At 43.0% G+C, this 25,907-nt stretch overlaps 2 pseudogenes; both read right to left on the bottom strand.

Moving 5' to 3' along the window:
• Window positions 1-871: 871 nt before the first annotated feature.
• Window positions 872-2,107, bottom strand: LOC134759372 (class I histocompatibility antigen, Gogo-B*0102 alpha chain-like; annotated as a pseudogene).
• Window positions 2,108-10,005: 7,898 nt separating this feature from the next.
• On the bottom strand, window positions 10,006-22,893 carry LOC134761629 (tripartite motif-containing protein 26-like; annotated as a pseudogene).
• Window positions 22,894-25,907: the final 3,014 nt, after the last annotated feature.

Here is a 25,907-nt window from a genome sequence, read left to right as displayed (position 1 = left end):
ACGAGGTCAAGAGATCAAGACCATCTTGGCCAACGTGGTGAAACCCCGTCTGTACTAAAAATACAAAAATTAGCTGGGCGTGGTGGTGCGTGCCTGTAGTCCCAGCTACTCGGGAGGCTGAGGCAGGATAATCACTTGAACCCAGGAGGCGGAGGTTGTAGTGAGCCGAGATTGGGCCACTGCACTCCAGCCTGGCGACAAAGCGTGACTCCCTCTCAGGAAAAAAAAAAAAAAAAAAAATCAGATCTCATGAGACTCATTCACTATCAGTTTGGTCCTCCCTGTGCCACACCCAGGTCAGTGTGATCTCCACAGGGTAGAAGCCCAGGGCCCAGCACCTCAGGGTGGCCTCATGGCCTGAGACAGGGTGGTTGATCACGTGTGTCTTTGGGGGGTCTGAGGGGAAGAGTCAGAAAATGCAAACACTTTGCACTCCTCATGAGGCACTCCAGCAGCGCCCATGTGACCATTCTGAGAATGGACAGGACACCTGGGGTCGGGCAGAGAGTGCAAAACCCAGACACCAGCCTGGACCCTGGAATCTGGGATAATATTCCTATTCCTTGGAAGGTCTAGAATCTGGATAACGCAGCCCAGGTTGAGAGGCTCCAGGTCTCTGAGAAGGACTTAAGCTTCTGACCCGGGTAGAAGCCAAGAGATGCAGAAAGGCTGGAATCAGATCTCCAAAGACACTGAGTGTGAGGCAGAGAACAAGGCCTGAGAGAAAATCGCCCTGTGGTGCACAAGGCTGCTGCAGGGGACAAAGGGAATCACTGATTAGTATTCTAGGGGTTGTCTTCCCCTCCATTTCCTCAGAGACTTCTCCACTTAATTGTCCCTCAGAGTCATGTCTCAGGATATGAAACCCAGAGGGAGAGCGATATTCTACCGTTGATCCCATTTTCCTCCCCTCCCCGTGGGAGGCAAGCCAGGAGATCTACAGGAGATCAGGGAGGCGCCCCACAGCCCCTGGCACCCGCAAGCTGTAGGGTCTCCTTCCTGTACTCCAGGTATCTGTGTAGAGACTACACACACAGGCCCTCCAGGTAGCCCTGGATTGCTCTGCCTCTTCGACCTCCTCCTACCTGGACTCCGTGATCTGAGCCGCCGTGTCTGCAGCAGTCCGGGAGCACAGGTCCTCGTTCAGGGCGGGGTAATACTTGTAGTCTTAGGCATGCTGCTCATACCCGCGGAGGAAGCGGCACTCTGGACCTACTTCGCAGCCAGACATCTCCTGGAAGGTGTGAGACCCTGGCCCGGCCCCCACGCTCAGCCCCGCCCACTAAGCCCCGCCCCCGCCCCCGCCCCGACCAACCGGCGGGGATTTTCGCTTAAACTGAAAATGAAACTGGGTAAACGCGCCTGGGGCTCTCCCACGTCGAGGATCTGGGCTGGTCCCGCAGCCTCCGGGTGGATCTCGGACGCGGAGACTCAGGGCGATCCGGGCCGTCCGTGGGGGATGGAGAGGGGTCGTGACCTGCGTCCCGGGCTGGGGTCACTCACCGGCCTCGCTTTCGTAGTAGCGGAGCAGGGTCTGCAAGTTCCCTTGGAAAGTCTCTGCGTGCGCCTTGACGCTCCGTGTCTCCCGGTCCCAATACTCCGGCCCCTCCTGCTCCACCCATGGCGCTCGCGGCTCCATCCTCGGACTCGCGGCGTCGCTGTCGAACCGCACGAACTGCGTGTCGTCCACTTAGCCCACGGCAATAAAGCAGGTCTCCCCGCGGCCGGGCCGGGCCACTGTGGTGCTGAAATACCTCAAGGAGTGGGAGCCTGGGGGCGAGGAGGGGCTGAGGCCCGCCCGACCCTCCTCCCAGCGCGGCTCCCCGGGTCCTGCGCCCCCGCTGAGGGGGCCCTCGCTCCTCCCCGCAGAGGCATTTTCCTTCCCGACCCCGCATTCACCTGCCCAGGTTTCGGTCAGGGCCAGGGCCACCGAGATCAGCAGGAGGAGGGTTCGGGGCTCCACGACCCCATCCTCGGGATCTGCAGAGTCTGAGTCCCACAGGTTTCGAGAGGGAGAAGAAACTCTGGGCATGGGGAATCCGCAAGGCCGGGCCTCCCCAATCCAGATATCGCCCTGAGGACCTGAGACCCTGAGAGCGGTGGTCATGCCTGAGGACCTGGGACTTCGCCCTGACCCTTCTTCTCCTGCCCCGAGCGCTCTTTGTCACACTCTCTCCCTGAGTCCTGGCCCAGGAGCTATGTCATTGTTTCTCAAAAGCTTTGGTTTTATGATCCCTATATGCTCTTAGGAATTAGTGAAGATGCCAAAGGTAATTTTGTTTGTATCTGTTAATATTTACCATATTGGAAATTAAAACTTAAAATATCTAATTCATCTAGAGTGTTAATAACCCATTACATGTTAGAAATATTTTTATGAGAAATCACTGTTTTCCAAAATAAAACAATATAGTGAGAGGAGTGTATTTTTTTTTTTTACATTTTACATGCTTACAAGTTCTATTCCGGTCTATCTCATTAGAAGACCAGTGGATTTTCATATCAGTTTCTGCATGTAACCTGTTATTGTGATTGAAGTTTATGAAAAAAATCCAGCCTCACGCAAACTTGTAGTAGGAATATTTTTTATTTTTTATAACATTTTCAGCAGAGGAATGCCCAAGATAAGGTGAAGGAGATCCAGGAAGCCAGAACTGCCCCAGGTGTGTGGGCACCAGTCCACAGGTAGCAGACTGAGGGCCAGATGTCTTCACAACAATGAGGTTGCTGGAATCCCGGATATGCTTGAATATAGTCAGGGAGACTGTTTTAGTCTGTGTCATGGTTTGGATCTGTGTCCCTGCCCAAATCTCAGGTCAGATTGTATCATCATTGTTGGAGGTGGGGCCTGGTGGGAGGTGATTGGCTCATGGGGGCAGTTTCTCATGGTTTAGCACCATCCCCTTGGTGCTGTTCTCTGATTTTCTCACAAGATCTGGTTGTTTTAAAGTGTGTAGCACCTCCCCCTGCCCCCTTGCTCCTTGCTTTGCCTTGCCTTCTCATGATTGTAAGTTTCCTGAGGCCTTGAGGCCTCTCCAAAAGCCTAGCAAGTGCCATGCAAGAATCATGCTTCCCATATAACCTGAACAACTGTGAGCTTATTAAACTTCTTTTCTTTATAAATTACCCAGGCTCAGGTATTTCTTTGTAGCAATGCAAGAACGAACTAATATAGTCTGTTTATGCTGCTATAACAGAATACCACAGACTGAGTCAATTAAGAATAGAAATTTGTTTTCTCACAGTTCTGGAGACTGGGAAGTCCAGGATCAAGGCACCAACATCTGTTGAAGACCTCTTGCTGTGTCTTCACATGGTAGAAGATGGAAGGGCAAGAGAGAGGACAAGAGAGGCCAAAAGGGGTGAACCTGCTCCTTCAACAATGGTATTAATTCATTCATGAGGACAAAGCCCTCGTGACCCAAACACCTTCCATTAGATCCCACCTCCCAACACCACTGCATTGGAGACTGATACAGTTTGGGTGTTGTCACCTGTAAATCTCATGTTGAATTTTAATCCCCAGTGTTGAAGGTGGGTCATGGTAGAAGGTGTTTGGGTCATGGAGGAGGATCCCTCATGGATTGGTGCTGTCCTTGTGATAGTAAGTTCTCCTGAGATCTGGTTGTTTAAAAATATGTGGCACCTCCCTCCCCGCTTCCTCCTGCTTTCACCAAGTGACATGCCTGCTTCTGTTTCCTTCTACAATAAGTGAAAGTTCCCTGAGGCCTCCCCAGAAGCCAAGCAGATACCAGTACCATGCTTGTACAGCCTGCAAAACCATGAGCCAATTAAACCACCGTTCTTTATAAATTACCCCGTCTCAGTTACTTCCTTACAGCAATATGAGAATGGACTAATACAGGGATCCAATTTACAACACATGAGCTTTGCAGGACACATTCAAACCATAGCAGAGGCCGCTGGGGAAAGTTTGGGAGAGATCTTGTAATGAGTAAGGCAGAAACTAAGCACATGAAGGGACAAGACATTTATTAACCTCAGGCAAATTAACAAGTAAATTTGACAGAGGGAAAGTAATCACAGCTGCTAGCCTAGTTGTGAATACCATTTACACGGTCATAATAATGTAAACACTGAACACTGAGCTTACCAAAATAAGAAAATAACTACATTGGAAGGACAAGGGAATGTGGAAGGGAATCATCCACTAAGGATGGTAGATGAAAATAAACAACAGGGGCCGGGCGTGGTGGCTTACGTCTGTAATCCCAGCACTTTGGGAGGCCGAGGCAGGCGGATCACGAGGTCAGGAGATCGAGACCATCCTGGCCAACAAGGTGAAACCCCGTCTCTACTAAAAATACAAAAATAATTAGCCGGGCGTGGTGGCAGACGCCTGTAGTCCCAGCTACTCAAGAGGCTGAGCCAAGAGAATGGCGTGAACCCGGGAGGCGGAGCTTGCAGTGAGCCGAGATTGCACCACTGCACTCCAGCCTGGGCGACAGAGCAAGACTCCATCTCAAAAATAAATAAACAAAAAAAATAAACAACAGGCCGGGCATGGTGGCTCACACCTGTAATCCCAGCACTTTGGGAGCCCGAGGCGGGTGGATCATGAGGTCAAGAGATTGAGACCATCCTGGCCAACATGGTGAAACCCCGTCTCTACTAAAGAAAATACAAAAATTAGCTGGGCGTGGTGGTGCTTGCCCATAGTCCCAGCTAATAGAGAGGCTGAGGCAGGAGAATTGCTTGAACCCGGGAGGTGGAGTTTGCAGTGAGTCAACATCATGCCACTGCACTCCAGCCTAGCGACAGAGCAAGACTTGGTCTAAAACAAACAAACAAACAAACAAAACAAAGGAGCACTATAAGCACACTATTTAGAGGAACAGAAGTAACAATAAAAGGATTAGGCAAAAAAAAAAAAAAAAAGTCAAGCAGGTTGCCTCTGGGGTTCAGGAAATGGCATGCATGAACATTGGAGATGTCTTTCTTCATAACAAGCCTTGTAGATATTTAAAAATTTTTTAAATACTGTCTATATATCCATCTGATGTTTACAAAGACATCACGAGAGGGCTGACTCACTAATTTTTCTGTAAGGAGTGTCAGGAAGATGGGGTAGTAGTTAGAGGGAGATAGGGGATCAGGCAGTGGATTTTTATGGTAAGATTTTGTTTTATTTTAGTTTTGTTGTTTTAATGGGAAATATTACAGCATGTTTGTATGCAGGAATGAATGAATCAGTAGAGTAGAAATTGATATAGAAGAGGGAGGGCCTGGCCATCCATCGTCACTAGTGCTGGTGGGAAGGCTGAGGAGACAGGTGCAGTGTGGGGACAGTAGTGGGATGATAATGCAGTTCTCACCTGAGTTCTTTTTTTAAGTGAAAGTGAAATAAATTCATCACCTAAGGGTGGGAGTGCAGAAGGAGTGGAGGAGAAAGTAGGAAATACCCCTCTCAGGAGACGTGAGAGTGAACTGATCCAGGAAATGGCATCTGGAGAGTGCAGGGCTTTGGGGGGTGGTCACTGAGGTCTGTGTTCATCAACTGAGCGAGCAGGGCAGGTAGGGGGGACAGGGGGCAGTGGGAGAGAGAGTGGTGGGGAGAGAGAAATCTAGCATTCACGCAGCAGTCAGAGAATATAAACAGGCTAGGAGGAAATGCAACCAAATATAGGTGTAAAGGTTAGGGGTTATTTTTAATTTGTCATTTATTCTTCCCGGAATTTTATAATGCTTCTACAGTCAATATACGTTATGTCATATATTATACACTTACATGATACTATATCAGAAAAAGAAAAACTATACAATTTTTAAAGGGAAGGCAGATGGGTACAAAGTGAGGTGTTCAGAGAAAAGAGCTGGAAGTGTGGGGCCCCTGTGTCTCGGCTCTGGGCAATGAACTTGAGCCTTTTCTCCATTCCTCAGGCCACTGCTCTCTATGAGACCAAGCAGTATCTTTCCTTTCTTTGTGGGTTGTGGTCATTTATTACCATCTTGTCAGCAATTTGATGCTTTTAAGAAGATGCTTTTTGAATTTTATTATAGATGGCATTTTTAGCTTTTTCAGTGAAAGGATTTATTCATATACTCTAACCATCTTTTCCAGAATTGGAAATTTTAAGGCAAAATAGTTCAGTGAGAACCATTTTGGTCCTAGAATAGAGGATCAATATCTGAGTCTTAGCACATGCTCTGGACACAATCTGTCAAAGGTGGAACAAGTGAAAGGGATTTTTATGTCATTTATTTTTGAAAACATTAATGCACACACAAGAAAATTCAAAAGATACTCAAAAATATACAAAGATAAGTTATTCCCATTGCTCCCCCACCCCTACCACCTTTGCTTGTCCCTCAGGTCATCTACCCAGAAACCTTCACAGTTAGAAATTTCTCATTTCTTCTCCTAGAAAAATATAACTATGCATTAATGTGTGTTATTATGTCAGTAAAGGACACAGACTAGGAGAAAATATTTTCAAACCACATATCTGATAAAAGACTTGTATCTGGAATATAGAAAGAACCCTCAAAACTGAACAATAAGACAACATTTACCCAATTTAAAAATGGGCAAACGTCTGAACAGATGTCTCTCCAAAGATCTACAGATGGCGAGTGAGCCCATGAGGAGATGCTCAATGTCATTTGTCATTAGGGAAATGCAAATGAAAACAACAATGATATACCATTTGACATCTACTAGAATAACTAAAACCCAAAAATCTAGTAGTACCAAGTGCTATGAGGATGCCAAATGACAGGAACCCTCATCCACTGCTGGAAGGAATGGAAATGACACAGCCACTCTAGAAGGTATGAGCAGTTTCTTTCTTTCTTCCTTCATTCCTTCCTTCCTTCCTTCCTTCCTTCCTTCCTTCCTTCCTTCTTTTCTTTCTTTCTCTCTCTCTCTCTCTCCCTCCCTCTCCCCCTCCCCTCTTTTTTTTTTTTTTGAGACGGAGTCTGGCTCTGTCGCCCAGGCTGGAGTGCAGTGGCATGATCTCGGCTCACTGCAAGCTTTGCCTCCCAGATTCACGCCATTCTCCTGCCTCAGCCTCCCGTGTAGCTAGGACTACAGGCGCCTGCCACCATGCCCAGCTTTTTGTATTTTTAATAGAGATGGGGTTTCGCCGTGTTAGCCAGGATGGTCTCGATCTCCTGACCTCATGATCCACTTGCCTCGGCCTCCCAAAGTGCTGGGATTACAGGCGTGAGCCACTGCGCCCAGCCAATATGAGCAGTTTCTTATAAGGCTAAACATAAGACTTACCATACAACACTGTGATCACACTCCTGACAATGAATTTGAAAACTTAATTTGCACAAAAACCTGCATGTGAATGTTTGCAGCAGAACACCCCTTATCTGTGGGCTGCACGTAGTGACTTCCTTCCAAAGACTACATTATGGAAACTAATACCCACCATGATGTAGGGGATTTTTATTTGCACATCTGTTTTAACTTCTATTGCAAAGGAGAAAATTCTATTGTCTCTTTTTTAAAGACAAATATACAGAGCAATTCTTCTACAGTAAATTTGTGCAAACAAAGATCTAAATCCTTCACAAAATATATAAAACAGAAACAAAATGGTCTCTGGATTTATTTTTTGAAGACTGGAATGCTGACACTTTTGAAATAGGCCATAGTTTTTCATTCCTGCTGCTAACTGCGGAGTTAGCATAAGATGTGATTTCTTCTTAGTCTCCTTTTTGCTGCTAGCGTTTTTCTATTTACCTGTCTAATAAGTATCTAATCTTTGACTTTGCAAAAGATTCTAAAGAGGAAGAGTTTGTTTCACCACTGTCTTACTAAATTCCAATGTGGTTCTTTTATAACTACTCACTCATATTTTGTTTTACATTATTTCTGACCAAAATCACTGGAACATGATTTTAGATTAAGGATCTTCTACATCCTTAACCCTTAAAATCTGTTCCCACTGGGAACGGTGGCTCACACCTGTTATCCCAGCACTTTGGGAAGCCGAGGCGTGTGGATCACGAGGTGAGGAGTTCGAGACAGCCTTACCAACATGGTGAAACCCCGTCTCTACTAAAAATACAAAAATTAGCCAGCCGTGGTGGCATGTGCCGGTAACCCCAGCTACTCAGGAGGCTGAGGCAGGAGAACTGCTTGAATCCAGGAGGCAGAGGTTGCAGTGAGCTGAGATCGCGCCACTGATCTCCAGCTTGGGTGACAGAGCAAGACTCGGTCTCAAAAAAAAAAAAAATCTGTTCCCTTGGGTCCTGTATGCTGTTAAGCATGGAATGTGATGTCATAGAATATAGTAGTTAAGGGCTGGGCATGGTGGCTCACGCCTGTAATCCCAGCACTTTGGGAGGCCAAGGTGGATGTATCGCCCGAGGTCAGGAGATGGAGACTAGCCTAGCCTAGCCTACATGGTGAAACCCCATCTCTACTAAGAAGAATACAAAAATTAGCTGGGTGTAGTGGTGCATGTCTGTAATTCCAGCTACTCAGGAGGCTGAGGCATGAGAATCGCTTGAACCTAGGAGGCGGAGCTGAGATTGTGCCACTGCTCTCCAGCCTGGGTGACTGAATGAGACTCTGCTTCAAACAAACAAACAAAAAAAGAGAGAGAGAATATATTAGTTAAAACTTTTGGTTATTTGTCATATGAAACCATCTGATTGTAAATTGCTGTGTTCCTGCTGTATCAAAGAGTTGAGCATACAATGCTGGCAATGTATGCCTACTTGATTGTATTGGTTGATAAAGGTAGAGGATATAGAAATCTTACATTGTTTGGTCATATATTTCAACAAAACATTCCTACACAATTGAACTCTCAGAGCGGATTTCCCCACATTTCTTGAACCCAAGAACACTACCTTGTACTCATGTGTGATATATTTGGTTTATATACTGACAAGCCTGGCATCCTCTCAAGTTCTGGTGATTCCTCTACTTGCTCCTCCTTCTCACTGCAGCTCCCACACTGACTCCTTCTCAGGCTCTTTCTGGTAACATAGAAACGCCCCAGACTTTGCATGTAGGTATCCCTCCCTGTTTGAACTCTACATGCCCCAATATTATATAATAAAATTTCCTTCTGCTACACTTAAAATTAGCAAGATGTTTTCAACTGCTTATAGGTAATTAAGCTAAATATCTATTTATACTATATTAAGACCCAGCTGACATCAGACTTACCTCAGGACTACATAATTTCCCCTTCCCCTTCTTTTATCTCTCCCCCTTCTTATCGTGAAAATTGTAAGAACCTACAAATAAATAGACCAATTCTCTCTCGATATCTTAAATATCAGAATGTATAAAGACCAAATGCTTGATCAGACATGAATTGCATCAAAATATTTAATGTTTCCCCAGTTGCTTAGAAGGATGGCAAGAGAATTTATGTAACAGGAAAGGCCCTTTAGAAATACATATGGATGTTGCTAGGTGCGGTGGCTCATGCCTGTGATCCTAGCACTTGGGAGGCCAAGACGGGCAAGTTGCCCGAGCTCAGGAGTTCGAAACCAGCCTGGGCAACACGGTGAAACCCTGTCTCTATTAAAATACAAAAAATTAGCCGGGAGTGGTGGTGTGCACCTGTAGTCCCAGCTACTCAGGAGGCCGAGGTGGGAGAATTGCTTGAACCCAGGAGGCAGAGGTTGCAGTGAGCCAAGATCGCGCCACGGCACTCCAGCCTGGGTGACAGAGCAAGACTCCATCTCTTAAAAAGAGAAATAATTATTAGTGGCAGAGGTTGCAGTCCTATGACACAGGCATTCCTTTCCATGCCTTTATCTCAAAGGCAGACAAAGACAAGGACCAAATCAAAAGCAATGAAAGAAAAAGACTAATAGCACACATTTTAATAAATACTTCAAAGACATTTCGAGTTCTACAGTGGAAGGCCACTGGAGAACAAGCAGATCAGGTATCATTCCCATTTTAGAGACAAAGCAGAGAGTATAAGAGACTCCTGAGTCTTTCAGACTGTTCCAATCAGCTAAAGGGATTCAGAAACCCAGCAGAACAGTCTAGATGAGGTAGAAATTTGGGAATGATAAAGAGGAATAAGAGAGAAATGAAAAAACGTAAGGTTATGCCCATGAAACCTCTTCTCAGAGTCTCAGTGTAAGTCTGGATCTCATGCAATTAAGCCACAGGAAAGGAAAAATTCTCCCAGTGAAAGAAGAAGAGAGTTCATAGATAAGCTCTTGAATTCTAGCATTGTTAAAGGTCACCTTCCCTCCCTCGTAATCCAATGCAACTCCAATCTGCCTTGGACAGTAGGATAGGATCTGGAAAGGCTCAGGGATAATACATATATAGACCCCAGGTGAAGACAGCTGCAAAGTCCAGAATCCGTCATCAGAGGTGAAGTTGAGAAATCCCTTTTCACCACTGACTCTCTTGCCACCCCCGTCATGCGGAATTTTGGCCATATTCCATTTTCCTGAGACCATTCCTCCTCCAATTCTTCATTCTCATTTCTATATCCAGGACAACTATACCTGTCAGTGATGCCAATTAATCCACCAAGATAGCTACTGCCAAACTCATCTCCAGCTCCACCCCTGTACTTCATCACCTCTTCTTCCTCCTCTGCTACCCAGCAGGTCCTATCCACTTTCACTTTCGAGTACACTTTGCCCCAGGTGAAGCCCTTGCTGCCCAGCACACTAGGCTCAGGATCAAATCACTGGCCATGATGGTATTTGCTCAACCACAAATAAGTGAATATTATATTCTTCCCATTTGGATACACTGAGAGGTAGCCATTGGCTGTTTGAGAATTCAGGATGATCTTCACTGTGGGGGGGAAAGGGATAAAGGTGTGGGATCATAAAAGATATCAAAGCAGAATTTTTTCATAGGCTCTCGGGCTTTTCTGACAATCGTGGGAGACTCTATTTGGGGACCAGGACAGATGCTGCCTTAGACCTATGCTCATATTACTATTAGCTCCTGTATCTAGAAAATGGAGACAATGCAGGGAGAAACTTCAAGGGCATGGACAGCATGATGAGATTTGTGAGGAGACAAAAAGAGGGACTGGGATCATTGTAGCTGGAGAAAGTTTTCCCTAAAAAGCTCATGCTTTGGAAATCTGAAGAGTCAGGATAACGACTATAGATTGATTCACCACCACAAAGACCTCTCTGCTTAACAAACTGATCTACAAGTAAAGGAGCTTCAGAGCAAAACTACAATTGCGGGTGGAGAGTTTACTTTGTTTGAGGCAAACATCAGTACACCATCCCCACCAGATACTCACTTGTCTTATATTCCAGATCTCTCATCAATTTTCCTAGAGTGAAGAGTAAATCATTCTGACATCATATTTTTCTAGACCAGATTCTCTTACTGTTGGCCAGTACAACTTACAAGGTGGCAGGGCACCAAATGCTCAAATAAAATGAAGAAATCCATACAGGAAACACCCAGAGTTGTCCAGTCTAAAGCAGCTTATTCAGGTATCTATGTCAACATCTGCCAAAAGCACCTGGTACTTCATTAAAGAGTACTTTGAAGCATATTCTCTGTTCTTTAACTAAGTCCTAAACTCCTAGTCCTAAATCACACATAGTACTTCATTAAAGAGTACTTTGAAGCATATTCTGTTCTTAAATAAGTCCTAAACTCCTAGTCCTAAATCACACTATTTCAAATATCCTCTTTGAGATTATTTCTCCCTATATTCTCTTAAATTTTTTTTTAAATTTTTAATTGTGGTATAACCTACACAAAATTTCCCATCTTTATCATTTGAAAGTGTACAGTTCAGTAGTGTTAAGTATACTTACAATGCTGTGCAACCAATTTCCAGAACTTTTCCATCTGGCAAAACTGAAACTCTATACCCATTAAATAACAACTTCTCATTTCCCCCTCCCACAGCCTCTGGCAACCACCACTCTAATTTCCTTAATTAAATTTATTTATTTATTTATTTATTTATTTATTTGAGAGAGAATCTCACTCTATCAGCCAGGCCAGAGTGCAGTGGCCTCAAGGCTCACTGTAGCCTTGACCTCCTGGGCTCAGGTGATCCTCCCACCTCAACCTCCCGAATCAGCTGGGACCACAGGCTCACGTGATCCTTCCACCTCAACCTCCTGAATTAGCTGGGACCACAGGTGCATGCCACCACACCTGGCTAATTTAAAAAGAAAAACGTTTTTTTTAGAGACAAGGTCTCACTATGTTGCCCATGGTGGCCTCAAACTCCTGGGCTCAAGCAATCCTCCTGCCTTGGACTCCCAAAGTGCTGGGATTACGGGCATGAGCTACTGCACCTGGCCAGAATTTCCTTTTTTTAATGCTGAATAATATTCCACTGTGTGTGTGTGTGTATATATATATATATATATATATATATATATATATATATATATATATACCACATTTTGTTTATCCATTCATCTGTTGATGGACATTCGGATTTCTCCTACCTCTTAGCTATTGTGAATTATGCTGCTATGAACATGTGTGTGCATTATCTTTTCAAGATCCTGCTTTCACTTCTTTTGGATATAGATCCTGAAGTAAGATTACTGGGTCATATTGTAATTCTATTTTTACTTGTTTGAGAAAAATCTGCCTTATAGTTTTCCTTAGCCACTCAATATTCTTTTACCTCATTTTTTGATATGAAACTTTTTTTTTTTAACCAACTCTCGGACCTACTGACCGTGATTCTACCTTAGCCTAGGTAACATTCTTAGGCTGTCATGTGGACAGACCCTGGTTTGGACTTACTTAGATTCCCTCCCCCAATGTCTCCATATGGTATGAGCGGCCCACACAAGAGCAAGGAACTCTGAGAACTCAAAGCCAAAATCAAAACCTAAGGAAATATTATAGAGAAAGAAAAGAGGGTTTCTGGGCTCAGCACCCCTTCCTTCAGCCATTGCTTTACCATGGAATCCCCTGATTCCTTTCTCCAAAGAAATAAGTTTATCTGAAAATTCTTCTGCTTGCTTTTTTATTGCAGGACTGATAGGCTTTTCAATCCACAACTTCTTCCAGGGATACCCACAGAGAGTAGAGTCACAGTGGGAACTAGAGAAAGAAAGACATGTATCCCCACTGCCACCACATCCACATCCACATACACACCAACAATGCGCCAAAGAGGCAGAGAGAGAAAACTACATTGCAAAGTGGTCATTTACAACATCAAAGTCAGAGAGTAAGATACACAGAGTTCTGAAGAAAGGGCCATGATCCAAATACCCTCTACCCATCAATAAATCATTTATGTACACTATTTAAAAAAGAGGCCAGGTGCAGTGTCTCATGCCTGTAATCTCAGCACTTTGGGAGGCCAAGGTGGGCAGATCACTTGAGCTCAGGAGTTCAAGACCAGCCTGGGCAACATGGTGAAACCTTGTCTCTACAAAAAATGCAAAAATTAGCCAGGTGTGGTGGCATGCATCTGTGGTCCCCGCTCCTCTGGAGGCTGAGGTGGGAGGATCGCTAGAGCCCAGGAGGCAGAGGTTGCAGTACGCCAAGGTTATGCCACTACACTCCAGCCTGGGTGACAGAGGGAGACCCCCATCTCAAAAAAAAAAAAAGTCATTTTCTGCCTTGGGAGGTCTTTGAAATACTCTATTACTGTTACAACTTCTAAAGAAATTACTTGGGGATATATATCAGATTAAATGAAAATTAAGATAAAACTTGCCAGATACAAAAAGAAAACTATTGCATTATTTTACATATATGTAGAATTTTTTAAAAAGTCAAATATACAGAAATAGAGAATAAAATAGTGATTACCAGAGGTAGGGTGGGTGGAGGAAGTGGGGAGCTGTACCTCAAGGGATACAAAGTAGCAAATATGTAGGATGAACAAGTCTGGAGATCTAATGCCCCACTTGCCAACTACAGTTAATATTAGGGCATTGTAGGCCAGGCATGATGGCTCACGCCTGTTATCCCAGCACTTTGGGAGGCCGAGGTGGGCAGATCACTTAAGCCAAGGAGTTCGAGACCAGCCTGAGCAGCATGGTGAAACCTTGTCTCTACAAAAATTAGCCAAATGTGGTGGCCCGTGCCTGCAGTCCCAGCTACTCACAAGGCTCAGGTGAGAGGATCTCTTGAGCCTGGGAGGTGGAGGTTGCAGTGAACCAAGATCGTGCCACTACACTCCAGCCTGGGTGACAGAGTGAGACCTTGTCTCAAAAAAATAAATTAAAAAAATAATAAAAATGGTGTATTGTATTTAGGATTTTTGCTAAATGAGTAAATTATAGCTGCTCTTGCAATGAGGGGTTGCGAGTGGGAAGGGAAGCAGGTAACTATGTGAGATGATGGGGATGTTAATTTGTTTCACTGTAATAACCATTTTACTCATAGCATCATGTTGTATACCTTAAAATATATTTTAAAAATTAAATTTAAAAAAGAAAATTAAGATAAAGCTTTACATTTTTAAAAAAATTTTAAATTAAGATAATGGTATGCAAAGGTGTATTAACTGAATCCAAAATGAAAGAATTCTGATATCTTGATCTTACTATCAGACAGAATTGAATTTGGGACAGAAAAATATTAAATAAGACAACAACGTTTTTTGTTGTTTAAAAGATTATAGGCCAAGTGCTACGGCTTATGCCTGTAATCCCAGTACTTTGGGAGTCCAAGGCAGGAGGATCACTTGAGGCCGGGAGTTCAAGATCAGACTGAGTAACAGTGAGGACCCCTCTAAAACAATTATTTTAAAATTAGCCAGGTGTGGTGACACGCACCTGTAATCCCAGCTACTTGGGAGACTGAGGCGGGAAGGTCTAGCTTGAGCTCAAGAGTTCAAGGTTATAGTGAACTATGATTGCACCATTACACTTCAGTCTGTGTGACTGAGCGATTCTCTGTTTTTTAAAACTCTGTCTCTGTTTTTTAAAACAAGATTATAATTCACAGTTAAGATATAACTTTCCTTAAAAGTCATGCAGAAAAAGAGCATCAAAATGTAAAAAGCAAAAACTATATCAAAATAAGAAAAAATAGACTGGGCACAGTGGCTCATGCCTGTAATCCCAGCACTTTGGGAGGCCGAGGCAGGCAGATCATGTCAGGAGTTAGAGACCAGCCTGGCCAATATGGTGAAATCGCATCTCTACTAAAAACACAGGAATTAGCCGGGCGTGGTGGCGCACATCTATAATCCCAGCTACTTGGGAGGCTGAGGCAGGAGAATCACTTGAACCTGGGAGGTGGATGTTGCAGTGAGCCAAGATTGCGCCGTTGCACTCCAGCCTGGACAACAGAGCAAGACTCTGTCTCAGAAAAAAAAAAAATGCAAAAACTCACTGTTAGTAGGAATCTTTGACTGACCTCTTTTAGTCCATGACATATCAAGAAGTCAGAAAATAAGTATTAGTACAAAATACCTAGATAACAGAATTACTAAGGCCAACCTTACAGAGATATACAAAATCCTATTCTATTCCAAGAAAAAGTGCACCTTCTTTTCAAGTGTCTGAAACAGTCCAAAAATTTACAACATATAACCTAGAAAGCCTCAAAAAAAGTCCAAAAAGTAGACATAGCAAACTTTTCTTATCACAAGACTTGAAAACTATGAAACAAAAAGATCTATTAGAAAAAAACTCAGCATATCACTGACAAATAGCTTCTTTCTTAAACAAATCTTATGTTAAATAGAAAATCAAATTCAAAATTTCAAAATATCTAGAAAACAGTAATAAAAATACCATATGCTAGAAATTATGGTAGTTTGTAAAAGCAGGGCTCATAGACAAAAACCAACAATCCATAAAAGTAGGAGGGAAAAAAGGGACAGGCAAATAGAAGAGATAAAATAGAACTACGCAGCTGAGCGTGGCAGTATGTGCCTGTATTCCCAGGTACTTGGGAGGCTGGAGTGGGAGGATTGCTTGAGCCCAGGAGCCCGGGAGTACAGCCTGGGCAACATAAGGAGACCCTCGTCTCTGAAAGAAAAGAAAAAAGAAAAGAAAAGAAAAGAAATGAAAAGAAAAGAAAAGAAAAGAAAAAGAAAAGAAAAGAAAAGATAAAGAAAAGAAAGTGGGGGCCGGGCACGGTGGCTCACGCCTGTAATCCCAGCACTTTGGGAGGCTGAGGCGGGCAGATCACAAGGTTAGGAGTTCGAGACCAGCCTGGCCAACATAGTGAAACCCCCGTTTCTACTAAAAATACAAAAAATAATTAGCTGGGCATGGCAGCGGGCACCTGTAATCCCAGCTACTCAGGAGGCTGAGGCAGGAGAATCGCTTGAACCCGGGAGGCAGAGGTTACAGTGAGCTGAGATTGCACCATTGCACTCTAGCCAGGGCAACAGTGTGAGACTCCATCTCAAAAAAAAAAAAAAAAAAGGTAGAAATACATAAAATAAGAAATGAAAATATTCAGATATAAAAAGAAAAATTAATACATCTAAGCACATTATCTTGATCAACTATGCAAATTATTTTGAAAATGTGAATGAAATAGTAATTTTCCATGGATAAATACTAAATATTCCCATTGCATATTGTCAGAATGGATTTATTAAAAAACAGAACAAAATTTATGTTGCTTATAAGAGACATTTTAAAAAAACACACAGAAAGTTTGAGAGTTAAAGGACAGAAAAAGAAATGCCATGTGAACACTAATCAAGATAATGCTGGAATAATTTTGCTAAAGCAGACAAAATACTTCAAGGCAAGAAGTATTACCCATTCTGTGTCGACCTCATTTTTTATATCATTACTCATCTCTAATATGTGTCTATCTGGTCTCCCCAGCCATAATCTGGTAACCTATCTCATCACACTCCTTTCTACCCAGTGTTTTGCCCACAGGAAATGCTCAGTATATGCCAGTAGTCCTGGTTGTCTCTGCAGATAAGTTGTGTATTATCAAAATGCCTGACTTTATTCTCTGTTCAAAGCTTCTCTGTATCATGTGGGTATGATTTTGAAAACTGTCAATATTAAATGTTTAACATATTCCTCAGACCCACTGCTGAGGAATGTCCTGCAGAGGACAGTCTAGAACTCAAATGAAAGACATGAGGGAGAAATCATTATCCCTATGAGCCATAGAGGTGTTTGCTTTCTATGGACAACCAGAGTGCAGGAAACCTCACTATCAAGCAGAGGACAATCTGATAATGAAATGTGCTCTACAGAATATGGGAGAAACTGTGGCCAGGAGTGGAGGCTGGGAACCAGGTAGGAAGCGGAAGAATGAAAGGAAGCTAGTTTTAGAAATGAACATGGATTCTAAATTTTCTCCAATACTTTTCTATAATCTCCTCTCATTTTATTTTTCTCAGCCCATTACCATCCTGAGTTCCATGACAATATTTTTTTCTAGAACTCCCTCCTCTGTTCCATAGAATACCTTTCAACATACACTAACCAGAATAACCTCTCTCCCTTCTAAACAATCCCTTTCCAGCACTTGTCAAATTTCAGTAAGATGAGAGACAGAGAAAACAAAAGGGACACATAAGTGGTTAAGATTTAAAAGAAAAAAAGCAAGCAGCACTTACCTGCATATTATGTCACTTGGGTCCTGGAAAAAAAACAGAACATAGACACTCATAAAAATAGTTCTCAGGAGCCATCATCATTCTCTACTGTGGGATCATTGAGAAATGGGTATACACCAGGACTGAACAGAGAATTATTCTGATGGACCTGGACCTGTCTCCCCTCTGCTGCAGTTTCTTTTTTTCTTTTCTTTTCTTGTTTTTATTTTATTTTATTTTATATTTTATATTTATTTTATTTTATTTTATTTATTTTTTTATTTTCATTTGAGATAGAGTCTCACTCTGTCACCCAGGCTGGAGTGCAGTGGTGTGATCTTGGCTCACTGCAACCTCTGCCTCCCGGGTTCAAGCGATTCTCCTGCCTCAGCCTCCAGAGTAGCTGAGATTACAGGCACCTGCCACCATGTCCGGCTAATTTTTGTATTTTTAGTAGAGATGGGATTTCACTATGTTGGCCAGGATGGTCTCGAACTCCTGACCTCATTATCTGCCTGCCTCAGCCTCCCAAAGTGCTGGGATTATAGGCGTGAGCCACTACTTCCAGCCTGCAGTTTCTTTCTTTCTTTTTTTTTTTTTTTTTGATATGGAGTCTGGCTCTGTTGCCCAGGCTGGAGTGCAGTGGCACAATCTCGGCTCACTGCAAACTCCGCCTCCCGGGTTCACGCCATTCTCCTGCCTCAGCCTCCAGAGTAGCTGGGACTACAGGCACCCACCACCACATCCGGCTACTTTTTTTGTATTTTTTAGTAGAGACGGGGTTTCACTGTGTTAGCCAGGATGGTCTCGATCTCCTGACCTCATGATCTGCCTGCCTTGGCCTCCCAAAGTGCTGGGATTACAGGTGTGAGCCACCGTGCCCGGCCTGCAGTTTCAATTTATAAGGACAAATGCTTCCCCCTCAGGTCTTTCATTCGAGTTCTAGACTATCCTCTCCAGAAACCTTTCTTGATTTATAGACAGATAAAAATCTGTTAAGAATCCCATTGTCTATTCAGTTAAGGCTCAAATTTCAGCCTGCTTTGGAAGGCCTCAACTCAGTTGGCCCCATCATACTTTTCACTTCTCCCTCACTTAATCTGACTCTTCCAGAAAGGTAGCTACCTTCATTCTATGTCCCCTTCTTATCAGTCTTCCTACTCCTATCTTCCCCAGCACCTATGCCCACCTGCCCACACATATACCAAGTTTATTATTACATTCATTTATCTAATTGTAACTAGTGCGTCCCCACCCCCTACCCAGTGGAATGTTTAGCTCCTTTCTGACAATCTAAATCTTAATTAGCCCGGTGTGGTGGTGGGTGCCTGTAGTCCCAGCTACTCAGGAGGCTGAGGCAGGAGAATCACTTGAACCCAGGAGGTGAAGGTTGCAGTGAGTTGAGATCGCGTCACTGCACTCCAGCCTGGGTGACAGAGGGAGATGCCATCTCAAATAAATAAATAAATATAAAATAAAATAAATCTTTACATTTCCTTCAAGGCCAACATCAGAAGCCTCTTCTTTGAAGGCTTCTCTGACTACACACTAGCTGTTTCTAGAATTCTTGTGGCATCCAATCTGACTGGAAGATTTAACATCAGATTATTTGTTGTAATTATAAATGTACAGATCTTACTATTCCATTATATGATCTGTGCATATTATAGACCCCTGCCCACTGCACTTTGGGGCTTAAAACCTATTGGTTGGCTAATTCACTTATTAAACAATTCAGTAAATGAGAATAACACCTTGTCTCTCTTGACTCTTGGTCCAAATCTCTTGCAAATAGGCCACACCATAGTCATAGAGCAAGAGGACTCAGATACAGTTTGGTTGGTCCCTTACCTTCAAAGGTTCAAGTGCTGGCTGCCGAGACTTCTTCTCCAACTCAGCAATCAGGGTCCCAAGCTGGACCACCTCCTCAGAACCCTTGATGACACGGCTGTTCCTCCTTTTGGTGAGTTCTTGCTCTAGCCCTACCAGCTGCTCCAACAGGTACTATTCCCTTTCTCTCAAAAACCGATGGCCCTGTTCAAACACTGATACAATGTCTTGCCTGTGGTTCTGAAATGTTGTCTACAGTAAATGCAGGAAGAGTAAAGTGACTTTTTTGAGAGGCTAGGAAACACCAGAACATGTGTGAGATCTTCTGAGGATGAGTTCAGAACAGAAATCTCTTTGATCACTCTCCCCCTCCCCATTCCTCAATACTCCCCCTACACACATACCCCTTCCTCTCCCTAACCTATGCCCTGCTACTACCTACACACACACCCCTGCCCCACACACACACACATTCATACAGAACATTTACTAGAGACCTCTCTTACCACCAGGACCTGAATCTCATCTTCTCCCATAGATCAAGAATTCTGAATCCTATCCTTGTGTCCCTTCAGAATCTTCAGATGGTTTAGAATTTTGCCCTATGAAAATAAACATGGATAGTCTCCGGCTGGGTGCGGTGGCTCATGCCTGTAATCCCAGTACTTTGGGAGGTCGAGGCAGGTGGATTACCTGAGGTCAGGAGTTAAAGACCAGCCTGGCCAACATGGTGAAACCCTGTCTCTACTAAAAAATACAAAAATTAGCTGGGCGTGGTGGTGAGCGCCTGTAATTCCAGCTATTTGGGAGGCTGAGGCAGAAGAATCAGTTGAACCTGGGAGGCGGAGGTTGCAGTGAGTCGAGATCGCGCCACTGCACTCCAGCCTGGGCGACAAGAGCAAAACTCTGTCTCAAGAAGAAAAAAAAAAAGAAAAAGAAAATAAACATGGATAGCCTCAAGATCAAGATGAAAATGGCCTCAATGAAAACAGGGAAATGCAAAGTGATTCCAGAGTGAAATCAAACCACATTTGACCCTATGTAGTAGTTTAATAATGGTCGTGTGGAACAATTTCCATTCTAGTTAATAAGGAAGATACACTGAGTGATACAATGGCCTAGAGCAATTTCTTAGAAGTAAGACAAAATAATATTGTATTATAATTACAACTAACAAGACTTATGGTATAATTTCTAATTTATATTTACACTGTCCTTTACCAAAAATACAGACAATTAAAATTAAAATTAATTAATAAAACAGAAATAGAAGGTGGGTGCAGTGGTATGTGCCTGTAGTCCCAGCTATTTGGGAAACTAAGGTTGAAGCATGTCTTGAGCCCAAGACTTTGAGGGCATACCTTGGCAACACAGTGAGACCCTGTCTCGTAAAAAGAAAAAAAAATAGAAACAAAAAATTAACACAAAAAGTCAAGGAAAGTATATATGCCAACTCCAAATAATAATAATAATAACTATTATTATTATTATTGTAGAGATGGGGTCTTGCTATAGCCCAGGCTGGTCTCCTATTCTCAAGCTATCCTCCTGCCTTGACTTCCCAAAGTGTTGGGATTACAGGCATGAGCCACCACACCTGGAAGCAACTCCAGATTATTAAGAGGATGACTAAATTGGCAGGCAAAGAGAAAAGGGAAACAATGAACTGCCTGATGTTTCTTTTTTTTTTTTTTTTTTTGAGACAAAGTCTCACCCTGTTGCCCAGGCTGGAGTGCAATGGCACAATCTTGGCTCATTGCAAGCTCCGCTTCCTGGGTTCAAGCGATTCTCCTACCTCAGCCTCCCAAGTAGCTGGGATTACAGGTGTATGCCACCACGCCTGGCTAATTTTTGAATTTTTAGTAGAGATGAGGTTTTGCCATGTTGGCCAGGCTGGTCTTGAGTCCCTGACATCAAGTGATTCACCTGCCTTAGCCTCCCAAAGTGCTAGGATTACAGGTGTGAGCCACCAAGCCTGGCCTGATGTTTCTTTAGCAAACAAGAAGAAACATACTAGGACCCCAGAGGAAATAATATTTTCCTTGTTATTAAATTCTGAAAGAAAAATTATATAGATTTTATACAGGCTGAAATATTCTCAAAAAAAAAATTTTTTTTTTTTGAAATAGAGTCTCGCTCTGTCGTCCAGGCTGGAGTGCAGTGGCACAATCTCAGCTCACTGCAAGCTCCGCCTCCCGGGTTCACGCCATTCTTCTGCCTCAGCCTCCCGAGCAGCTGGGACTACAGGCGCCCACCACCATGTCTAGCTAATTTTTTGTATTTTTAGTAGAGACAGGATTTCACTGTGTTTGCCAGGATGGTCTCGATCTCCTGACCCCATGATCCGCCCGCCTCGGCCTCCAAAAGTGTTGGGATTACAGGCGTGAGCCACCGCATCCGGCCTCAAAAATATTTTTATAACAACTATGTACATACCACTTGAAGCTATATACTATGAGAGCTATCAGGAGTGCTGGTATTCTGTATAGCTGATAAGACTTGATCTGAACCTCAGAGATGAAACCATCAAGGCAATGTGATAGACTTACTTCCATAAAAGATATAAAACCAAACCAGCTTTATTATCCAAATGCAAAGGGTAGTACTTTACCAAGAATCTTCATGCTAAAGAATTTGAACTGTCTTACACCTCTTAGAAATGCTACTATATTTTTTAAAAGATAAGAAGTGTTGGTGAGGGTGTGGAGAAAGGGGAACCCTGATACGCTGTTGGTGGAAATGCAAACTGGTACAGCCATTATAAAAACAGTAAGAAGTTCCTCAAATAATTAAAAACAGAACTACCATATGATCCAGCAATCTCACTTCTGAGATTTATAGTCCGTATACTCCCCATGTTCTTTGCAGCACTATTCACAATAACCAAGATATAAAAACAACCTAAATGTTCATTGATGGATGAATAAAGAAAATGTGGTATATACATACAATGCAATATTATTCAGCCTTAAAAAGGAGGAAATTCTGCCATTGGTAACAACATGGATGGACCTTGAGAACATTATGCTAAGTGAATATGCCAGACACATACTGTGCGACCTCACTTTTATGTGGAATCTAAAACAGTCAAACTTATATAAACAGAGAGTAGAATGGTGGTTGCCAGGGGCTGGTGGGGGCAGGGAATGGAGGGTTGATGGTCAAAGTTACAAAGTTTCAGTTATGCAAGATAAAGAAGTTCTGGAGACCTACTATATAGCATAATGCCTATAGCTAAAAACACTGTATTGTATACTTCAAATTTATTAAAAGAATAGATCTTTGGCTAAGTGTTCTTATCACACACACACAAAATAATAATAACAATAAAGAGGGTATGTGGAAAGTTTGGAAAGTGATTGACATGTGTTTTTGCTGTGATGATGGTTTCAGAGGTGTATACTTAATCTACAAACTCATTAATTGGTATACATTAAATATGTATAGCTTTTACATGTCAATCATACCTCAATAAAGTAATGCAAAAAACCTGCACCTTATCCTGAAGGTACCATAGAACTTTCTGGCGAAAAGAACAGAGCTGGAGTCCAACACGATTCTTACCCGACGAGGCTGTGCAGCCTTTTTTGGAGAACCGCAGCATGGTCCGTGTGTTCTCGGGACTCCCAACGCATCACACACACCATCTGCTGGTCATCCTTTGAAGTATTAATGGAGCTTCTACAGATGTCGCCTACACAGCTTCTCTGCTTTTTGCTCAGGTGGTCTTTCCTCTCTGGGTTGTCTCTCCTCATCTACCTTCATCCTTCAAATGTTCTCCATCATTTTTTCTTAAAAGCTGTCTTGCACAGAGAACAATGTAATGGTTGCCTAGTAGATTCACAGGCCTTAATGATGCAGTGGTAGCAAAAGACATGACCACAGTCAATGGTCACTGGGTCTCTCAAGCAGTCAAGACAGATGGAGAACCTCATCCTCCAGATTTCTCAGAGGGGAGGCAGCAGTTGTGATCACTATGCTCAAGTCCTGCAAAGAGTTCACTCTCAAAGTGAGAAATCACTTTCTAAGAAGACATGAAGAAAACAAAGAAGTTGTGAGTTTAATGAACATCAAAATGGAACCCATGAGAAAATAGTTTTTATGTTCAAACTGCTCCCAACCTTTTTTCTCAAAATCCAAAGTCCCTTCCAGAGCACTACTCAGAACAGGTTCTGGCTTGCAGTGCTTGTTAGACGAATGTTAATTTTAGGCAGCTATCTGCTGTAAGCATTTCAAAGGGTGCTCATATATGTAATTCCCCACCCCCCCCGCCCCGAGACAGAGTCTCGTTCTGTCACCCAGGCTAGAGTGCAGTGGCGCAATCTCAGCTCACTACAAGCTCCGCCTCCCGGGTTCACGCCATTCTCGTGCCTCAGCCTCCCGAGTAACTAGGACTACAGGCGCCTGCTACCATGCCCGGCTAATTTTTTGTGTTTTGAGTAGAGACGGGGTTTCACCGTGTTAGCCAGGATGGTTTCGATCTCCTGATCTCGTGATCTGCCCGCCTTGGCCTCCCAAAGTGCTGGGATTACCGGTGTGAGCCACCGCGCCCGGCCTCATATATGTAATTAAGTGGGAGTATCCTAGAAGATTTTGGACAAGTAATTTCTCAATAAAGTCTAAAGGATTTGTGCCCACCTCTCAGTAGATCAGCTCAGTAAAATATATTTGCTGTAAATAATTCAAAAGTAGAAAATAAGAATTAACAAAATTTGGGCCTATATCTTAAAACTCATCTGAAAACATGAGAGCTACATATTAGAAACCACTAGGTTTTGGCCGGGCGCGGTGGCTCACGCCTGTAATCCCAGCACTTTGGGAGGCCAAGGCGGGCGGATCACAAGGTCAGGAGATCGAGACCATCCTGGCTAACACGGTGAAACCCCGCCTCTCCTAAAAATACAAAAATTAGCCGGGCGTGATGGCGGGCGCCTGTAGTCCCAGGTACTCGGGAGGCTGAGGCAGGAGAATGGCGTGAACCCGGGAGGCGGAGCTTGCAATGAGCCGAGATCAGGCCCCTGCACTCCAGCCTGGGCGACAGAGCCAGACTCCGTCACAAAAGAAAAGAAAAGAAAAGAAACCACTAGGTTCATCCACAGGTCTGTTATTCATACTCTGCCTGAGAAATCCCTTCATCATGGTTTAAACTAATTTTTTCAAATATGTTTTGAAACATCACAGTAAAAAAGGCACTCATGTCCCAGTCTAATATACATGCATATACACACACAGACACACACACACACAGATTTTGTTGGGTACCATTTTTCGTTATTATTTGTAATATATTCTGATTTTTAAATTACAGTCCATTTTAAAAATGCCGGTTATAACCTGCAAAATTGGTTTTATGAAAGTAGGTATCATCTACACTTTGAAAAACAAATCAGACCACAACTTTATCACTAACAGTGACCTCTACCTACAGATGCAAACTCTGGGGAGCTACCAAGGCCTACTGAACAACCACTTGAATGTACTACTTGCACCTTAAACTCACACATCCAAATCTGCTGTCTCTCTCATTCTTCCTATTCCTCAGGAACACGTACCAATAGCCACCCCATTATCCAAGCCATTATAGACAACAGTAAGGAGGCTTCTCGAAAAATTAAAAGTACAGCTACTATATGATCCATCAATCTCACTAATGGATATATATCCAAAGGAAATGAAATTGGTATATCACAGAGATACATGCACTCCCATGTTCACTGCAGCGCTATTCACAATAGCCAAGATATGAAATTAACCAAAGTGGCCATCAAAGAATGAATAGATTTTTAAAAAATGTGGTGTAAATACACAATGGAATACTTTTCAGCCATAAAAAGAATGAAATCCTGTCATTTGTAACAACACGGATGAACCTAGAGGACATTATATTAAGTAAGCCAAGCAATAAAGGACAAATGGCACATGATTTCACTCATATGTGGAAATGCAAAAGCTGATCTCATAGAAGGAAAGAGGAGAATAGTGGTTACCAGAGACTGAGAAGGAGAGGGAGAAGTGAGGATGTACACTCAAGTGAGAATGTACACTGAAAACTATAAAAAATTGCTGAAATTGAAGAACTAAATAAATGGAAAGACATCTTGTGTTGATGGGTAGAAAGACTTAAAATTGTTAAGTTGTCAATAATATCCAAAGTGATCTACAGACTCAATTAATCTCTATCGAAATTTCGACAGCCTTTTAAACAGATATGGAAAAGCAGGTCCTTGAATTCATATGGAAATGTTCACAAAAAAAAAACAGTGTTTGTAGGAAAAACAGAGTTTTGATAGGCAACTCAAAATCTATTCATCTTCATACTCATAACACTAACAAAACAATAACAATTCCAATAAAAATACTAGCATAGTTTTTAAAAAGAAAAAAAAGACTTGTTAAACTCTAAATAGATGAAAGACTTTTTAAAGGGGGAACTAGGCTGGGCGGTGACTCATGCCTGTAATCCCAGCACTTTGGGAGGCCGAGGTGGGCAGATCACTAAGTTCCAGAGATTGAGACCATTCTGGCCAAGATGGTGAAACCCCCAACTCTACTAAAAATACAAAAATTAGCTGGGCATGGTGGTGTGTGCCTGTAGTCCCAGCTGCTCGGGAGACTGAG

This window comes from Pongo abelii, chromosome 5, assembly GCF_028885655.2.
Source record: "Pongo abelii isolate AG06213 chromosome 5, NHGRI_mPonAbe1-v2.0_pri, whole genome shotgun sequence".
NCBI lineage: Eukaryota > Metazoa > Chordata > Mammalia > Primates > Hominidae > Pongo > Pongo abelii.
Note: the sequence above shows the minus strand (reverse complement) of the source record. Positions and strands in the feature narration are given on the sequence as shown.